This window comes from Ambystoma mexicanum, chromosome 6p, assembly GCF_040938575.1.
Source record: "Ambystoma mexicanum isolate Mex_15411 chromosome 6p, UKY_AmexF1_1, whole genome shotgun sequence".
NCBI lineage: Eukaryota > Metazoa > Chordata > Amphibia > Caudata > Ambystomatidae > Ambystoma > Ambystoma mexicanum.
The window spans coordinates 281,676,126-281,692,446 of record NC_090935.1 but is presented as its reverse complement, the minus strand read 5'-3'; the positions used below and the strand labels follow the sequence as shown (position 1 = coordinate 281,692,446).

At 45.5% G+C, this 16,321-nt stretch overlaps 1 protein-coding gene across 4 annotated transcripts in view; it reads right to left on the bottom strand.

Moving 5' to 3' along the window:
- RAB27B (RAB27B, member RAS oncogene family) overlaps window positions 1-16,321 on the bottom strand; it is a 567,811-nt gene that overhangs the window by 139,510 nt on the left and 411,980 nt on the right. The window contains exon 1 of one of the 4 annotated variants that reach the window (XM_069627002.1): window positions 13,805-14,151. The exons of the other annotated variants lie outside the window; for them this stretch is intronic. The gene's annotated coding sequence lies outside the window, so the exon portion shown is untranslated. Of the gene's footprint in view, window positions 1-13,804; window positions 14,152-16,321 lie in introns of those variants that run through there. 4 annotated transcript variants of the gene reach the window in all.

Here is a 16,321-nt window from a genome sequence, read left to right as displayed (position 1 = left end):
TATATCTGGGGACCTCCCACTGCTAGGAATCGTGTTCAGAAGCTGAAGTCCACTACGACGAGTAACTGGAGTAACTGAAGCTTGATCTTGAAACCCTGCTGGACGAGAGGAATTGCTGTTGCTCTCCTTCGCAATCTGCTCTGCTTCAAGAACTGACCCAGAGAGGACCTGGTAAGGCGCCCTCCCGAGCTACGAGGGACCATCGTGCACAGCGGATCTTTGCCTAAGCTCCCTGGTAGACAGACCTTCAACAGACTGCCGACCCGATACGGGGATTGCTGGGGAACTCCAAGGAGAAGCGCCTGGAATGTTGTCCGCCACTGTCGACGACCGCTGTCGCCGACTGGAGCCGCCGTGCTCCCGTTGCCTAAGAACTTCATTGATGCAAGGACGCTCTCGTCCGCATCGTCGCTGCTGTACCCTGCTGGAGAAGGCCTGACCGTCGACGTGCCGAGGAGCATCCACCGTTGGGTTTCCCGCCACCCAGAGACCACAAAGACGCCGACGACTCGATGCCCTTGCTGGGCCAAAGTTCTTCAACTCTTTGCGGTCCAGAACTAATTGACACCTAGGTTCCCCGCACGCCTCTTCCTGGCAGGACGTTTACGCTCTCCCCCCCCCAATCAACAAGCACCGCTAGGAACGACGCGGCCACTTCACCATCGTAGCTCGACCTGTTCTCCATTCGACGACCCACGACTCCTGCCTGAAAGGGAGGACACTCAAGAAGGGCCGTCGATTCCCCGACGCGGAATGCTACAACGCCAAGGTACTTTGGGGTTGCAGAACTATTGGAAAGTCTAGCGTGAACAATATATGGACTGGGCTTGTATCTTTCTTCTACAGGTTGCCCAAGTGGGGGGGAGGGGGGATTTCGACACAGAACTGTGTCTCGGTAGCGGGGCCAGTATTCTGCCAATTGTTCAACCAGCTTGCTTTCCTTCCTCTCTCTACTGCTGGTTTCCTCTTTATTCTGATCTGTGTGTCATTCTGACCGTATGCACTTTATTGAGATCTAATAATGTTAGTGGTACCACTTTAGAAACTGTATATATTTACCATTGCTGATTTTCGGAGTACAAAGTGAGATATTGTGATATTGCATATACTTTTGAACATTAATTATATAACGACTGTGTTGTAACCAATACAGTGTGTGGACATTCCTTTGGGGGTGCTTGGGGACTACACTGTACTTAAGAACCAGCTTGCATCACCTCCTGAGAAGCTAGGCTTCGATTGCTCGACTACGACTACCAACAATAGAGAATCTTGGCAGGGTTCTTTGTGCCTCCCCTCTACCATATAGATTGCGGAAGTGCAGACCCCCCTCCGGTCTTTACATTAGCCAATTAGGTGTCGACTGTGTGCCTCACATGAAGGGCCGCTACTATTTTTCCCGATTAGTCTGTGTAGTGAGGGTGGCCGGCAGAGGGGAGACGCAGAGTGCTAATAGTGGGTGATACCTTTGTGCAAGATCTGTACAGGTATGCCGCACAAAGAGGCATGGCTACTAATTTTGCATTGGAAGGAGTGGAGGCTTTCTGGGTCACTGTCTATAAGAACACTTCAGCGGTATGGGTGACCTTTGCAGATGTGTGGCATCTGTCTGTACTGTTGATGTTTTCGTGCTGCATTATGGAGCTCTACATTTGGGGTACATGTCGTGTGGACGTTTGCTCCATCGGCTAAAGAAGTTGATGGAAGTGATGCAGATTTTTCCCACTGCCAAGGTGGTTTTCTCAAGCATACCACCAAGAGGAGTATGACACCATGCCAGTCTAATTTGTCCCCAGTCACAGAGGTCGGAAGGTGTTTCATTAACAGAAGTATGTGTAAATTTATATCCACTGCTGGATGTTCTCCACCGACTATGACATCATGGTTCCATGCAAATGGCTTTTTTTTACCAACACTGGCAATGCGGTTTTGTTTTACAGTGTGCAAAAAGGGTTGAAGAAAATTCTGCAACAATGTAAGGAGGTAAACAAAAGAGAAACTCAGATAAAGAGCAAAAACAAAAAAGGTTCTCTGTAAGCATACATCTTTTCCGAGGAAGCACTAAAGACCCAATACCCCAACCCGTTTCTCACTTCTAACCCCCCCCCCACCCTTCGTAGCACAATAACTCTGCAGACATCCGCATCCGGCCCTTTTCAGGATGGTAGCCATGGAAATGGGACTGTGCAGACTAAGGGATTGCTCAATAAGGTTTCAGGTTGTGGTGTGTACTGAAAAACTTTGGCAGAAGGTCTATTTGTACAGAGAAACACAGAAGGCTATGGAGGATGTGTGCAAGGTAAGGGGAAGGCATCCTGTTCGCATGCATGCACTGTATGTACTTGTTTGAATTGGCTAACATACACTTAGTGTTGCTTTTGTGCGATCATTTTTTATAAGTTTGTAGTAAGTGGGTTGCTGTGGAAAAAAATCTGTGAAGTGTACACAGTATATGGCAGGCATCCTGTTGTAATTAATGCAATGTGTGTATGATATGATGTGATATTGTATGACAAGCCATTTATAGTGCGCATATAGACAAGTTTTTGAAGGCGCGACGAGGCAAGGGAGGTGGAACAGAGAGGAGACAAGAGACAACAAACCTACTAGGCCAGGGGTCACTCAGATCACCCAAATGCATGGGGGGGGAGAAAGTGCAGTACATGGGAAGAAAAAATGACAATAAGTAAAAATACAGGCAATGGTGGCAAGTGCAAGGATAAGTGCAGACAGCAGGTGGTGGTGGTGGAACTACTAGTGATACAGAAAACAGTCCCTAAGTGCAGGGTTTGCCAGAAAGCCAGTGCAGTGGTGTGACTGGCAGGGGAAGGGGGAGGTGGCCTGGGGCCCAGATCAGAGGGTGGCTAGGTAACCAGTGCAGAATCAGTTTTAACCAGGAAGTCAGCAGGGGAGAGGAGGAGAAAAAGCGGAGGCAAAGAGAAAGGTTTTGAGGTGCTTCTGGAACCGGAGATGGTTCTCTAAGTTTCTGAGATGAAGGGAGGCTGTTGCAAAGGGAGGCCCCAGCCGAAGAAAGATCTACCACCAACTGATTGCTTGCAGAAGCAAGTGACCCCAAGGGAGTTGGTGGCGGATCAGGGAAGAGCTGGAGCACAGATATATTTAGGAAGTGAGAGTTGCAGGTATTGCGGCCCCCAGGCCCAGAAGGCCTTGTGCATAATGCATAATGCTTTGAACTTATTCCCTGCAGCTACTGGGAGCCAGTGCAGACATTCCAGTCCCAGAGAGATACACTCCCTGTGGCTTGAGGCCAAGGACAAGGCACACAGATCTCTTCTGGATGATTTGCAGAGGGCGGAGAGTACAAGCAGGCAGACTTAGAACAAGGATGTTGCAATAGTCCAGCCTAGAGAGAACCACAGCTGTGGAGACAGTGAGCTTTTCGGTCTTTGATTTAGGTTGGTAAAATACATTCAGTGCTGGTGTTGATGCCATCATTTTATGATTTATGTAGGAGGTGGGTTAGTGGGGAAAATAATATGTAGTATTGTCGAAAGGAACGAAGAGAGTTCCTGTTTCGATATTACAATGGGCGATATGGGAAATGTTGCAAGCGTACACAATTGAAGTGCCACTTGATAGTGGATGGGAGAAAAAAACAGTAAGATTTTTAAGAACATAATGGATGCTCCGTGGCAGAGCTGTAAACATACTGCAGAAAAGTATTCATGCCTCCACTTTGTGGTGATGAGTGCTCATGTGGATGACTGTTGATGCACAAATCTTGCATTCTTTAACTGAACTTTCTACTGGATATGCTTTCCAATGACACGACACTGAGGATGAATGTGTATTAATGGTACATAAGAAGTGTTTTACAGAACGGACAGTGTTAGATGCTAACTTCTTGGATGCCAATGGAGGATACGTGTGTGACTATCATTACCCAATGAGGTAGTGATGGACAAAAATTAGTGGAACGGGAAGAAGGACTGCTCCTGCTTTACTTGGGCATGGCTCTCTCGGTACTTGGGGAAGCCCACGTGCCACATTATGTGCTTCTCAGCATGCTGGCCAATGGAAATGGGAGTGTGGGAATTGTCCAATCAGGTGCTCAGGGTGCTCGTCACAGGAAAGGGTGGCAATATTTTTCTTCATTACTCTGTGTAGTGAGGCTGCCAGAGAAGGAGAGACACACAGTTTTCATTGTGGGTGATGCCTTTGTGCTAGATTTGTTCCAGTATGCCATCGAAAGAGTCTTTTATGTCAATTTTTGATTTGGAGGGAGTGGAGGCTTTGTGGTGCGGTGTTGATGTCTGCAGTTTTGGCATTGTGCTCGCAGAATGTCGACGAGTGGCCACTTCGCTACTGTACATGATGTGGTCCTGCACTATGGATCCTTGCATTTGGGTTCCATGGCTTGTTCAAGTGTGTACCGTCAACGGAAGAAGTTGATGAAAGCAGTGAAGTACATTTTTCCCACTGCAAAGGTGCTTTTCTCATGTATACCACCAAGAATAGTATGGGACTATTCCAATTAATGTTGTCGCCAGCCAGAGGTCAGAAGGGGTCTTACCAACAGAAGCATGCATGACTTCTTGAGTGCTGATGGAATGTTCTCCTGTGAGAATGACAACATTGGGTCTCGATTTGTGCACCTTTTCAATGCAAATGGCATTTCTTTGACGATCAGTGGCAATGATATTTTGTTTTACAATCTACAGGCTGCATTGAAGACACTATTGTAAGAATGTGAGGCGAACTACAAAAAAAAAAAAAAAAAAAAAAAAAAAACAAACTTAAAAACTGGTGTTTCTATGGAAGCAGCTTTAAAAAAAAGTGGACATAGTGATAGTTGCAGGGTTGCACGTGTCACATACGGGCCTTTTGCAGATGGCGGCCATAGAAATGACCCTGTGGAGGCTACGGGATTGCTCAATAATGTTTCTAGTGTGGTTTGTATGCACAGACTGTGGTACAGAGTGTATTTGTCGACAAAAATGCAGAAGGTGCGGTTATGGCTGTCTGGTTCACGAGCCACAGCGTACTGATTTTCGGGGCCGGGGGGACGAGTTCTTAATACATTGTTTGAAAGTACACTGTGAAGAAGTCTATTTGTGCCTTTTTACGACATGTGACAATGTCGTACTTCCGAAATGGGTATATGACGTTTCACAGCACAATGTTTTTCCCACAAATAGCGTTCATCTTACTATTCCTGCCATTCTGATTTACAACCTATCCAAAATGCCTTGCTGCCCTTCTTGGAAGTACAGGAAGAATTTTTGTAGTAGTTGTTGCGCACTTAAATGCTTCAAAACATACAGCAACCCGAAAAAAACAGCCAGCCCTTTCTAACCGATTCCACTGCAGTGTTTTCCACAGAGCCACGCCTCCCTTTATTTAGCCCACAGTCTGTGGCGTGTATACGGTGCGTGTAGCCCTTCAGCCATTCATTGGCAATTCCATTTTTCAACTCTCAAACAAGCTCTTTTCATTGAACTTTTTTCTTTTTCCAGTTGGTTTCTATTTATGTTGGTCTTGTAACACATGACACAGAAGGAAAGGAAGGCAAGTGCCGGTACAGAAGGAGCACCACCTACAGGGATAAAATAGGGCATGTGAAGAGAGAGGGAAATGTTGGGTGGCCCTCACTTAAATAGGCGACAGTCATTGTCATGCTCAAGGACTGACCCTTCCTAAGCACTTCCAAGTAGCTTCCCTCTGTAGAGTGGTGCGTCGCACTACATGCACAATACAATGCCCTTTGCCAGGTAAGGGTCTGCAGCGCAGCATATGGTCTGCAAGGATGTTTTTAAGGATCCGCTGCCCTATAGGAGTGTCCCTGTTGTTGGCAGGAGCAGATCTGGAGAATGCTGTACATGAATTTAATCTACTGCATTGTTGGAAGTGTAGTACACTGCGCACTGGAGTCTTGTGTTTCGATTTCAGTTCTCGTCACATGCAGTACGGAAACTTCATGGTACGGTATTAGCTGTAGGGCCAGCATTCAAGAGATGAATAAATTCCAAGGTACAAGAATGCTTACAACGAGGAGAAACGTAGCTTCATTACGTGGAACAGGAAGATAATTATTCAGCACGCCCCATGCGGCTACAGTACTTTTCAAACCACCACTGATATTCCTTGCGATCCGAAGAATGTGCTGTTTGCTTCCTTGTGTTTACATGCACTTGTATGTGAGTGACCAAGCTGCACCAGCTTTGCCATTTTGCAGACTCACTACAGACTGTCACACCTTCAGTTTAAAGTTTTCCCCAACTCTACAACCCGCAGGCAAACCCTTGACACTTTCCATCACGGTGCTCACTGCAGAGGCGGTTTGTCTGTTTCACGGGTCATGGAAAGGAAAGCAGCACATCAAATTAATGCAACATTTAACACGCCCAGCATACACTAGAGGCTGCTGTTCCTGGTTTCCAGTGAGCCTCATATAGCAAGACGTGCTGCAGCCATAAATTGGTAGGTTGCACAGCAAACCACGTAGTCGCCAGGACTGCTTGAAATGCGATAGCCTACCGTATTAATTTGTAGGGCTGATGACAGGGGCGGTGCTACTAGCACACAAAGGATGCCCTACGCATGCGCATAGCTGGGGAACAGACGTGCGCTCCCACAACTAATTAAAAGTGCGTGAGAAGATGCGCCCATGCTGCTAGTACTGGAGTACTACGGATACCTACAGTGTGATTGCACATACGCCAGCCAGGTGCAGTCTGCCTAGGAAACCTCCATATTGCCTACCTGCAGCCATCTTGGACAGTAATGTGCACCACAGACTCACCATGCAATGTTAACACAAAAAGAAAAACCACTCACACACTCACCAACACTTAACATATACACCTTTAATTTCTAAGATATAGAGACACTATTAGGAAAGGGAAGGGGTAGCACAAATGGATACATACACAGGGGAATTTGGGCTTTCCACAAGTTCGTCGTGAGGGCAGCCAAGGATTCCATGAAAAAAACGTTGTTGTGGTTAAGTGGTGCTACTAAAAACCTATCCCCTTACTTAAAAAACTATGCTAAAGGAAGGTTCCGTTTACAGTGCCCTACTAAAATAAAAAAACCTATCAAATTCACTGACAAAAAACCTTGTTACAGGGATGTTATGGTTCAGTTGCCCTAAGAAACACCGCTCAAATTCAGTACAACAAGTACATCAAAGGAACATTATGGTTACTTTGCACTAATAACAACCTATCCATATTATGGTTACAAGTACAACCGAAAAACCCCAGAAATTCGTCAGTTACAGTAAGCTAAGCAACCATAACTTGCGCCACCAGTGTGCACTGCTAAGACTAACACCCATGCCATCAAAAAGGACATCACAAATGTCATTGATGACATCACTGATGACATATCTGCATTTGGTTGTCATGAAAAGCCTCAGAGGTCATCGGGAGTACTATCATGAGATACATAGTTCATTAAGCAATGCATTGCTATAAACACCATTGAATTACACACTTCTTGCCAGTACATTAACCTACTCATGACGAAATGTAGGCATTGTCTGCAGCATGCACCATAGGAGGTGCAAAATTCAAAATCTTGCCATGCTGGATAGTAAAATGATCAATGCTTTCAATGTAGAGTTTTGCGTTCTCTGAAACATGTAATAAGGAGCTAACAATGCCTCACTTACTACATAATTGTACTACTACACGCAAAACATGAAGAGACCACAACACATACAAATATGAGCATATACAGGGAAAGTAAAGTAAGCAACAAAAAAAATAAAAATTAAAATAAAAAAATAAAAAACTGCTATTACCAGAAAGCGTTCATAACCTAACTGATATCTTCATGCACAGAAATTATTTCTCAGGCTGGGCAAGTTAATGGTATTATATTTCCTATACAAACATCCCAGAGACACCTTGGTGCAACTGACCCCTTGCACAAACCCTTTACATGTTACATAAGGAGACTATTCCACCTTACTGCAGGCAGAATGCAAAGGGACAAAGGAACACCAGGAAACTACATTTCCCAGCAGGCCGTGTGCCTCACAAGCCTGGAGGCATGGGAAAAGCCACGCCCAACGATCTGCACATGCGCGGGCTGCACCCATGCGCTCCTGCTTGCTATTCTGGCTTCAGAAGGGAACAGACGTGTTTTCCAGCGCTCCACCCAGGGCAAGCCAGTGCGGGGCATCGACCCGCCTGTACATTCCACAAGCCCTGTGCCTTTATACAGTGCCTAGCTTACTAGACCTTCGTGTGAGGAACAGAACTAATCCTTTTTGGGCATGTTTGTTACGATTACACTGTTAAAACTGCAGCACATTGCAGATACTAATCTGCATACAGAATGCATTCTCTGGAGTGACAGTGCTTGACAAGCGTTTTCCAACGTTTACTACATTCCGGGTGATGGCAACCTGAAATGTATGGTCTCTGAAGCCTCACCCGGAGAATTGCAGAAAACACGTGCACGGAGCCTCGGGTGACATTAACCCCATGGCCATGTGCTCATCTCGCTCATGAGTGCCCATTACATTGGGTAAAAAGCAGTGCTATAAGCACTGAAGTTAGCTCAGCTCTCGCTCATTGTTATTTTGGTATTTTCCAGCTGAGCTTCTTCACAGAACATTCGGGACTTCCCATGCAGCACTAAATGACCTAGGACTACGATCCGCAGCCAAGTGCTTTTTTCTTTGTTTTAGTCACTACTTGAAAACCTGTAAACTCAAATGGTGTAATGTGTTAGATTGCTGTGTGATCACGTAGATTCTTATCTGCATGAAAGCAATGCAGTAAGCAGTACAGTAGCTTTCTCAATTAATCCCAAGGTGCAGTAAAAGTAGAAAACATTGGTTAGAGCTTGGGCAAAAGCTCAAAAAGTGTGGTTAGAGGCTTCAACACAAATGCTTCCGAAGACAGCTGGCCAAGTTTCACGTGTGTGTGTTCCAAGAGAGTGGTCTGAAAGGGCGGAGAGCACACCACAAGCTGAACCAATCAAACCGGAGGCAGGAGCTGAGGAGCATGTTACCCCAATTACCCCTACCCACCCTACAACCCTCTACCCATCCATTCTACGGACCCTAACCCTCTTTCCCCGACGGGTCGCGGTTGCCTGTGGTTCATACCAATCCCAGGTGCCAAGACCTTACAGGGAGGCAGGAGTTTGTGCTGCCAGACAAGATCATAGCAGTTGTGACAGATTGCTGCGTTTCAGCCTTGCTTCTTCCCCTATGTACATGTGTCATATGATGTGAGTGAACTCTAAGGAAAGTAGTGTAAGAACATATGAGAAGGGTAAGGTCTACAAATATAGTACCTTTTGAATGTTTAGTTCCTGACTGTCAGTGAAGAAAACCACCTGGCCTAGATAAGTCAGTGAACAGAAAAAGAGGGAGCCAGGCATGTGATGTCATTTTTGATGGCATGGGTGTTAGTCTTAGCTGTGCAAGTAAGGGTTGCTTAGCTTTCCATAACTGGCTTATTTGGGGTTTTTTGGTTGTACTTTTAACCATATTACGGATAGGTTGTTATTAGTGCAAAGTAATTATAATGTTCTTTTGATGTACTTGTTGGACTGAATTTGATAGTTTTTTTCTATAACGTCCCTGTAACAACGTTTTTTGTCCGTGAATTTGATAGGTTTTTAGTAGGCACTGTAAACAGAACCTTCATTTAGCATTGTTTTTTTAGTAAAGGAGATAGGTTTTTAGTAGCGCAACTTAACCATATCGTCCCTTCCCTTTAACAATGTTTTTTGTTAGTGAATATATACAAAAAATGGACTGTACTCCAAAGATCAGCAACTTACTGAAAATCACTAAGCTCCAAAAGAAAGGCACCAGGTAGTCCACAACAACACAATATCCTTTATTTTTCGTGCAGTGGAAGGAGAAAATAGCAAACAACGACGCGTTTCGCGGTTGGTAAACCGCTTGATCACAATGGGGTGAAAACTCAAACAAGGGACTCATACATAGTGCCTCACCTCTATGGGTGCGAACTGGGGATACATAGCGCGCAAAGGTGAAAGTTAATTTGAATCTCAGAGGTCAGACATTTTGTAGTGACTGAGTAGATGTGACAAATCATCATTTTCACCTATTAGCCATGCTCTCAAAATGGGCTTTCAAATGGAAAAAACGGCCGTATTTCTGCAGTAGAGACCGTGTATATGACACGAGCAAAAAAAAAAATGTGCTGACATATTACCAGAAAAGTATAATATACGTGCCTGGACAATAAAGAACTTAACGAATTAAGTTATGGCCATGAGCAAACTGAGTACTAGGTTTGCACTAGTGGCAGATGAGTTATATGGAATCCGTCCGTGTGAACAGATAAGCCACGGAAAAGAGTGACTGATCCGGAAGGCGGCCTTCCTTCCGCCTACACCAGTTTTCTCAGGTTGACCAGATCAAGCTGGGACCAACTGCAATTCTGAGCAGTACCAAAAGCCACACCCGAATTTGGGAGAGTTGCGGGGGGAGGGGTCACAGGAGATGCAGTACTGTCACCTTGCCCACTTTGCTGTGGTAGGATTCACAGTCAAAATGTCACGGACACTTTCCAATTTTTGCAATAGGGGCAGCACCCAGACCTGCATCCATATCAGGAGACTTTGCAAGGCTGAGAGTGGGAAACCGCCAGACCCCACTAACAGAACAGTGGCAACGTACAGGGTACATAGAAAATACTACAGTGACTCAGTTGCATTCTCCCCTACTCACTGACTGCAGGGCTCCTTGGAGGGCCGACCGCAATCCACATATCCCCATACAGCATTCGTTCCTGAAATCACTTCCAAAGCACAGGCCCCCAGTGACCACTGGCACTGTGGACTTCTCATGTTGCTCCATCCCTGAACCATGCCCTCTGTGTGGTGTGTGACCCTCCCAAGTATGTTGCCCATTTAAGGGAATGTGTCCCTCCCCTATGTATTGCACTTTTAACATGGGCCATGACTATGTCATGGCCCAAGGTAATAAAAGGAGCCCCTGCAGGCTCGTGCACGAGAACGGCTGCGGACTCCCAAAGGGGAACGACTGAGTCCGTTCTCTCATTCATTAGGCCTGCTGGCTCACACTGTGTGAGCACGGGCCTGCAGGCCATGATGCCGTGGGACCCTTGTGCCAGTACGGTGGCAGAGGTCTGCATGGTCAAGGGCCTGGCTTGCCCTGCCCCAACTCAAAATGGTGCTGATGCCCCATAGCACCCTGGGGCCTGCTGGATGCCCAGAGCAGGTCCCCTCACAACACTATGCAGGCTCGGGGAGAACCATTGGCAGCCACCCGCAACCCTGGGCACTCCTGGCCCTACGCCTGGCAGAAATCCAGGGATGCCCAATAATCACTAGGCCTAGGGCTGCCCACTCCCTCTGATGTCCCAAGCCCAGCAGTGACAGAGGGTGGGAGAATTAATCAACAGCATTCTCAGCCCCGCAAACTACAGCAGCGTGCTCAAATTTCAGGATTCCAACAGTCCAACACATCTGGTCGCTGTAGTATTCAATCTCCAAAAGGACGAAAATGAAAACAAGAGGATTATGAGACAGACCAGGCGCATCATCGGCTGGGCTATGAGGGGGGAGGGGCTAAAGAAAAACCAAAGACATTTTTCGCTATGGTTTCTCTCTGAAGGTAGTGCACCTCCATAAAGTAAATACTGTGACGAGAAAGATGCACATGGGGATATATTAAAAAGCTGCTGGCCGTGCATGTACATCGTTTCCTGGAAAATGATAGACTTGTTTCACTATAAGTATCCTTGGTGAACAGTACAGATATATCCGATAATAGATGCATATTTTTAAATATTACCTCAATACATTGTTTACTTAATTTTCTCCATATACCTGTTGAAATACTAATTTAACATATCCCTTGTTAGTGTATTATTGCCCTTAATACTACAAGGAAGGTCCATGTATCGACTTTGGAAGGATGGAAAATGGACTCTACCATTTGGCATTTCAACCTTTGACCTGCAAATTAAATGCAGATCCCAGCAGCAAGCGTCGAACTCCCTCATCTAGATCATCGGTAAACAGCTGTGCATGGCTTGTATTGGATCCAGACGCTGCATGTTTTGGGGAAGTATTACACTATAAATGCCCCACACCAGGAAAGTAATGCACTATATAAACATCCAACTGAAAAACAAGACGCAATCTATTTAAAACATCGAACACCCAAGCCAAGAAGAGCCAACTGAGAATGTTCTACAGCGGTCCAGTGAAGGTTCATAAAGCCATATGACAGCAACTGGGTGCAGTTTGTTTGGGTGGATTTCCAATGGGCAATTAGAATTTCCACTAGGGCTGGCAGATGCAAGAAAAATTATCCGTCATGCTACACACAAGTGGCACCAACAGTTAAGTTGTGGTGCTGTTTATATCGAACACATTAACTTTGGCTATTATGTGCTGCTTGAGTGCCACCAATAAGCCAAAACCATTGTACTGGAATACAGCTAAGAAAGAGGGCGATGACAAGTGAACTGAACAGCTTGTGAGTGTTTTGCCACCAATAAGCCAAAACCATTGCACTGGAATACAGCTAAGAAAGAGGGAGATGACAAGTGAACTGAACAGCTTGTGAGTGTTTGGACATCTACTCACCCATTGGCTGGCCATAGCCAGGATAGTCCCTCTGGTCATCCCCGACTATCTGACCCTCCATGCTAGGATAACCATGAGCTAGTTTAATCAAGCAAGAACATCACACTTTGTTTGGCCTGCAGTGTCACTTCGAAGCAGTCTACTGAGAGTGAAGTCCCAAGAAATCACACTATTTTCCAGTTGGTACCCTTTTAGTAAACATTGTGGCAGTGCTTGGTACCATATTATGGCCAGGTAGGACCATTATGGCAGTTATTGGCAAACTACTATCTCATGCCTACACAAATGTCAAAGCTGTTGGCTTTGTCAATGCTTGTTTATTATATTTTACCAGGCGAACTCACAGCTGCTAACGCTGAACTGGCGTTTACAATATGGTTAAGCAAGTACCAAAATATGGTGTCTTTTTTTTCTCCATTTGTTGGTAGGTAGGGGGTGAATACCGGGCGGTACCGCAACTACAGCATACAACAACTGAATTTATGTGTAAAGCTTTGATATTAAAACACTCAAACATTAATTCCTATGCGAGAAATCAACAAGTAATACGTATAATAATCCTACGAGACAGCAAGGCACCAACTGTGTAATACATTTTTTTTTTTACAGTAAGGGCTAATGAGGCGTTACATAATTAATGAATTTAGCAAATAAAGAGCATATTTTGCACTCCACTTCAGCAAGTTTTTCAAGGCATTTAAACGCCGAACAGAGGGCGTTTAGCTCAATAGCATTAAAACAACGCCAACGAATGAACCAAGATGCTTAAAAAAAATTGAAAACAATCAGCTGCAGGCTTCGGGTTAGAATCATAATATAATTTGTATCTAGCCAGAAGGAATCCGCCCAGCTGCCCACACGACAACACGTACCCGTCGCAATCCCGAATTACCAGAGACCTATGAAAAGCAATAGCAACGGAGGCAGCAACGCAAGTAACAAATTACAGATGACGAGCAACACATATTTATATGTTAACTGGATTTCAGAAAGAATGTTGGCGTCACCGAGTAGCCGGCTTGGTGTGTATGTGATCATCCCATAAAGTGGCATTACATACATCATGTGCTGCTTGAGTGCGTAACTAAGACAAAAAAAAAACAATTACGCAACTAAGAAAAACAAACAATTCTTGTAACAGCGCCTCGATGCCTGCTGGCTGTGTGAGCGCTTTATAAATCTAAAAAATAAAATAAAATCAATGTCAAAATGCCGTGTTTACTCTTACCTCCATTTGAAGGGTGTCAAATTGCAGCGCAATTGGACTTCGGCACACCTGAAACCAAATCCCCCAGAACGTAATCAATGCAGGCGCCTGTGCTTTAGTCTTCAGATGACAACAAATCATGTATTCCCAGCGGAGAGGCTCCCCTGGCCCCAGCTGCACAGCCCAGCAGCCCTACGCATCCCGCAGCCGCAGACCTGCGATGCGAGCACTGCTTCCAATGCTCTCACTGCATGCCGCTGCTCAGGGGAGGGGGGGGAGGCCGGAAGTGACGTCGCGAGATGCGCGGTTCAGCCGGTAACCAGGAAGTGTCAGAGATAAATACGAAGGGACAGCGCGGACAGTGCAGGGAGGTGGGCGACGGTGGGCTTTTGCATGTGAATACTCGCAGAACAGAAACGAATAGTCACTGTTGTCCAATTATATGCAGTTTCATCTTCGCTGCACTACTTCAAGAAGAGCCGTGTAAAGGCTCCTCCAGTCAGTGTTCTGGGATTAACCCAATGCGGTATACGGATGAAACCGCACCCACCAAACAGCGTTTTGAATTGGCATAGGGATTTTTGAGGTTGCGCGTGCGTCGGGCTCCACGACCCAACAGTCCACTTGTTATCTGCTTTTTAACATTACCCGTTCACTATCTCTTCCCTTCTAAATATTTAACATGAAAATATTAATATTTGTGTTCAAAACGTATGCCATTTAGTTTTATGAAGTGCGTCGTTGCAAACCTATCGAACACCAAAGAACGGCTACATTAACTATGAAAACAGCGTTATCATCCAGTTCTAATAACGCCAGCCTGTCAGTTTACTTATTTCATAGGCTGTGATTGTGCAGCACCTTCTTTTGCTGTTTGCCACCACCGCTGTAAACTGATCCCAGGTCTGGACATCACTGAACACTGACACGAGAGCTAACTGGATCAATGCAAAATAATTGGATCAATGCAAACAGCCGAAGAAAGTGTATGTTGATTTAACGTGCTGACTTTAGAAACCTTGCGAGGCCACAGTATTGGTGTTAGTACATCTAATATGCATGCGCGCATTCCGAAACTAGCAGCGACTTCAGTGTGCCAGAAGAATGTCGCAAAGAAACACATGTCGGTGTGTGGCATTATTTGCAATTAAGACGGGTACCTGCGTCCCAGCAAACATCGAGAAGCATAACGGAAACCAGATCCTAGATTCTCCAAACTCTTGTGTTCATTGATCCTGCTCTCATAGACGTTCTATGTTAAGCCTGGGGCGAGATCTGCTCCTATATAAAATATATAGGCCCTGTATTATTGTTCTCCTAGGAGCTACATTCGTTTTCGATACTTCCTTCTCATTTGGCTCCCTTAACTGTTCGATCCCCAGCGCATTTTTCCTAGTATGCATGCTCTTGTGCTAAAGCCATGCAATGTAAATCCACCCACCTGTACGCATGGAATGAGTGCGTCTGTCATGCATGCAGACTGTTTGAAAGCGAAATACAAGTATTGTTTATGAACAGCAGAGGGAGACAATGAGACATGCTTAATGTGCAACCCGACTAATGGATAGAGTTGAACACAATAAATAATGTATCTCACGAGATGTTGTTATATGCCGCTGTCCCATGACCTGTTGCATCTGTATCACCATCTTCTTTACTATAACTTAAGAAATATATTCCCAAAGCATTGGCATCACTCAATTGTGGCAACATTTGAAGAGAATATCAACTTTATGAGCACCAAATTAGCTGTTAACTTGCAGCACCATGAAGGGCGGCCAACGTTTGCGCCGAGTATTTTGAGCGCTATGTAAAAAGCCGAAACAAATAAATGAACTAACATGTGGGCTCAGAGCCCAGCTGCACAATCACTGAGCCCACACGGTTGTACATTGGTAATGGGAGGGCCTGCCCAGTCAGGTTATGCTGATGCACGACGTTGCCACAGCATCCCTATCAACGTTTTATCAAACAATTAACAATAACCAACCATGCTAATTCCACGATCAAAACGCTCACTTGGGTGACCTACCCCATCACAACTATTCCATTACCTAATCCTCGATTTGGCCCGGTAATCTCGTGCCTACTCGATTCAGTGTCTTGATTCACTCCCTGTAGCAGGTAAACCCTGGCTCCTCTTTCAGGATTTCGTCCGTCATCTGAGGGTGTAGCAGTTCATTCTCTTGAGCCGGCTTGTCATGGTCAGTCATAGGGGATTGGGCAGTGCTCCCAACATCAAACCTGTGGAACCAGCTTCATTCTGTGTTACGGAGATGCCACTTCTTTCTGCCGTTACCATTGAAACCTGCTTCCTGGTGATGGTCCACAAAGTAGTCTCATAAGGAAAGCACAACTTCTGCTGCAGGTTACGTGTTCATGCAGATTACTTGTGCACACTCGTACTCCTATCCGGGTAAGGCGTGTGAACTCTTGATACACATGGTCTGGTATCAAGGATTGTATCTTTCTTCTGAATAAAACCTTCGCTGTGGCAACACCCGTGATGGTGTGCAGAGTGGTTCGATATGCCATGAG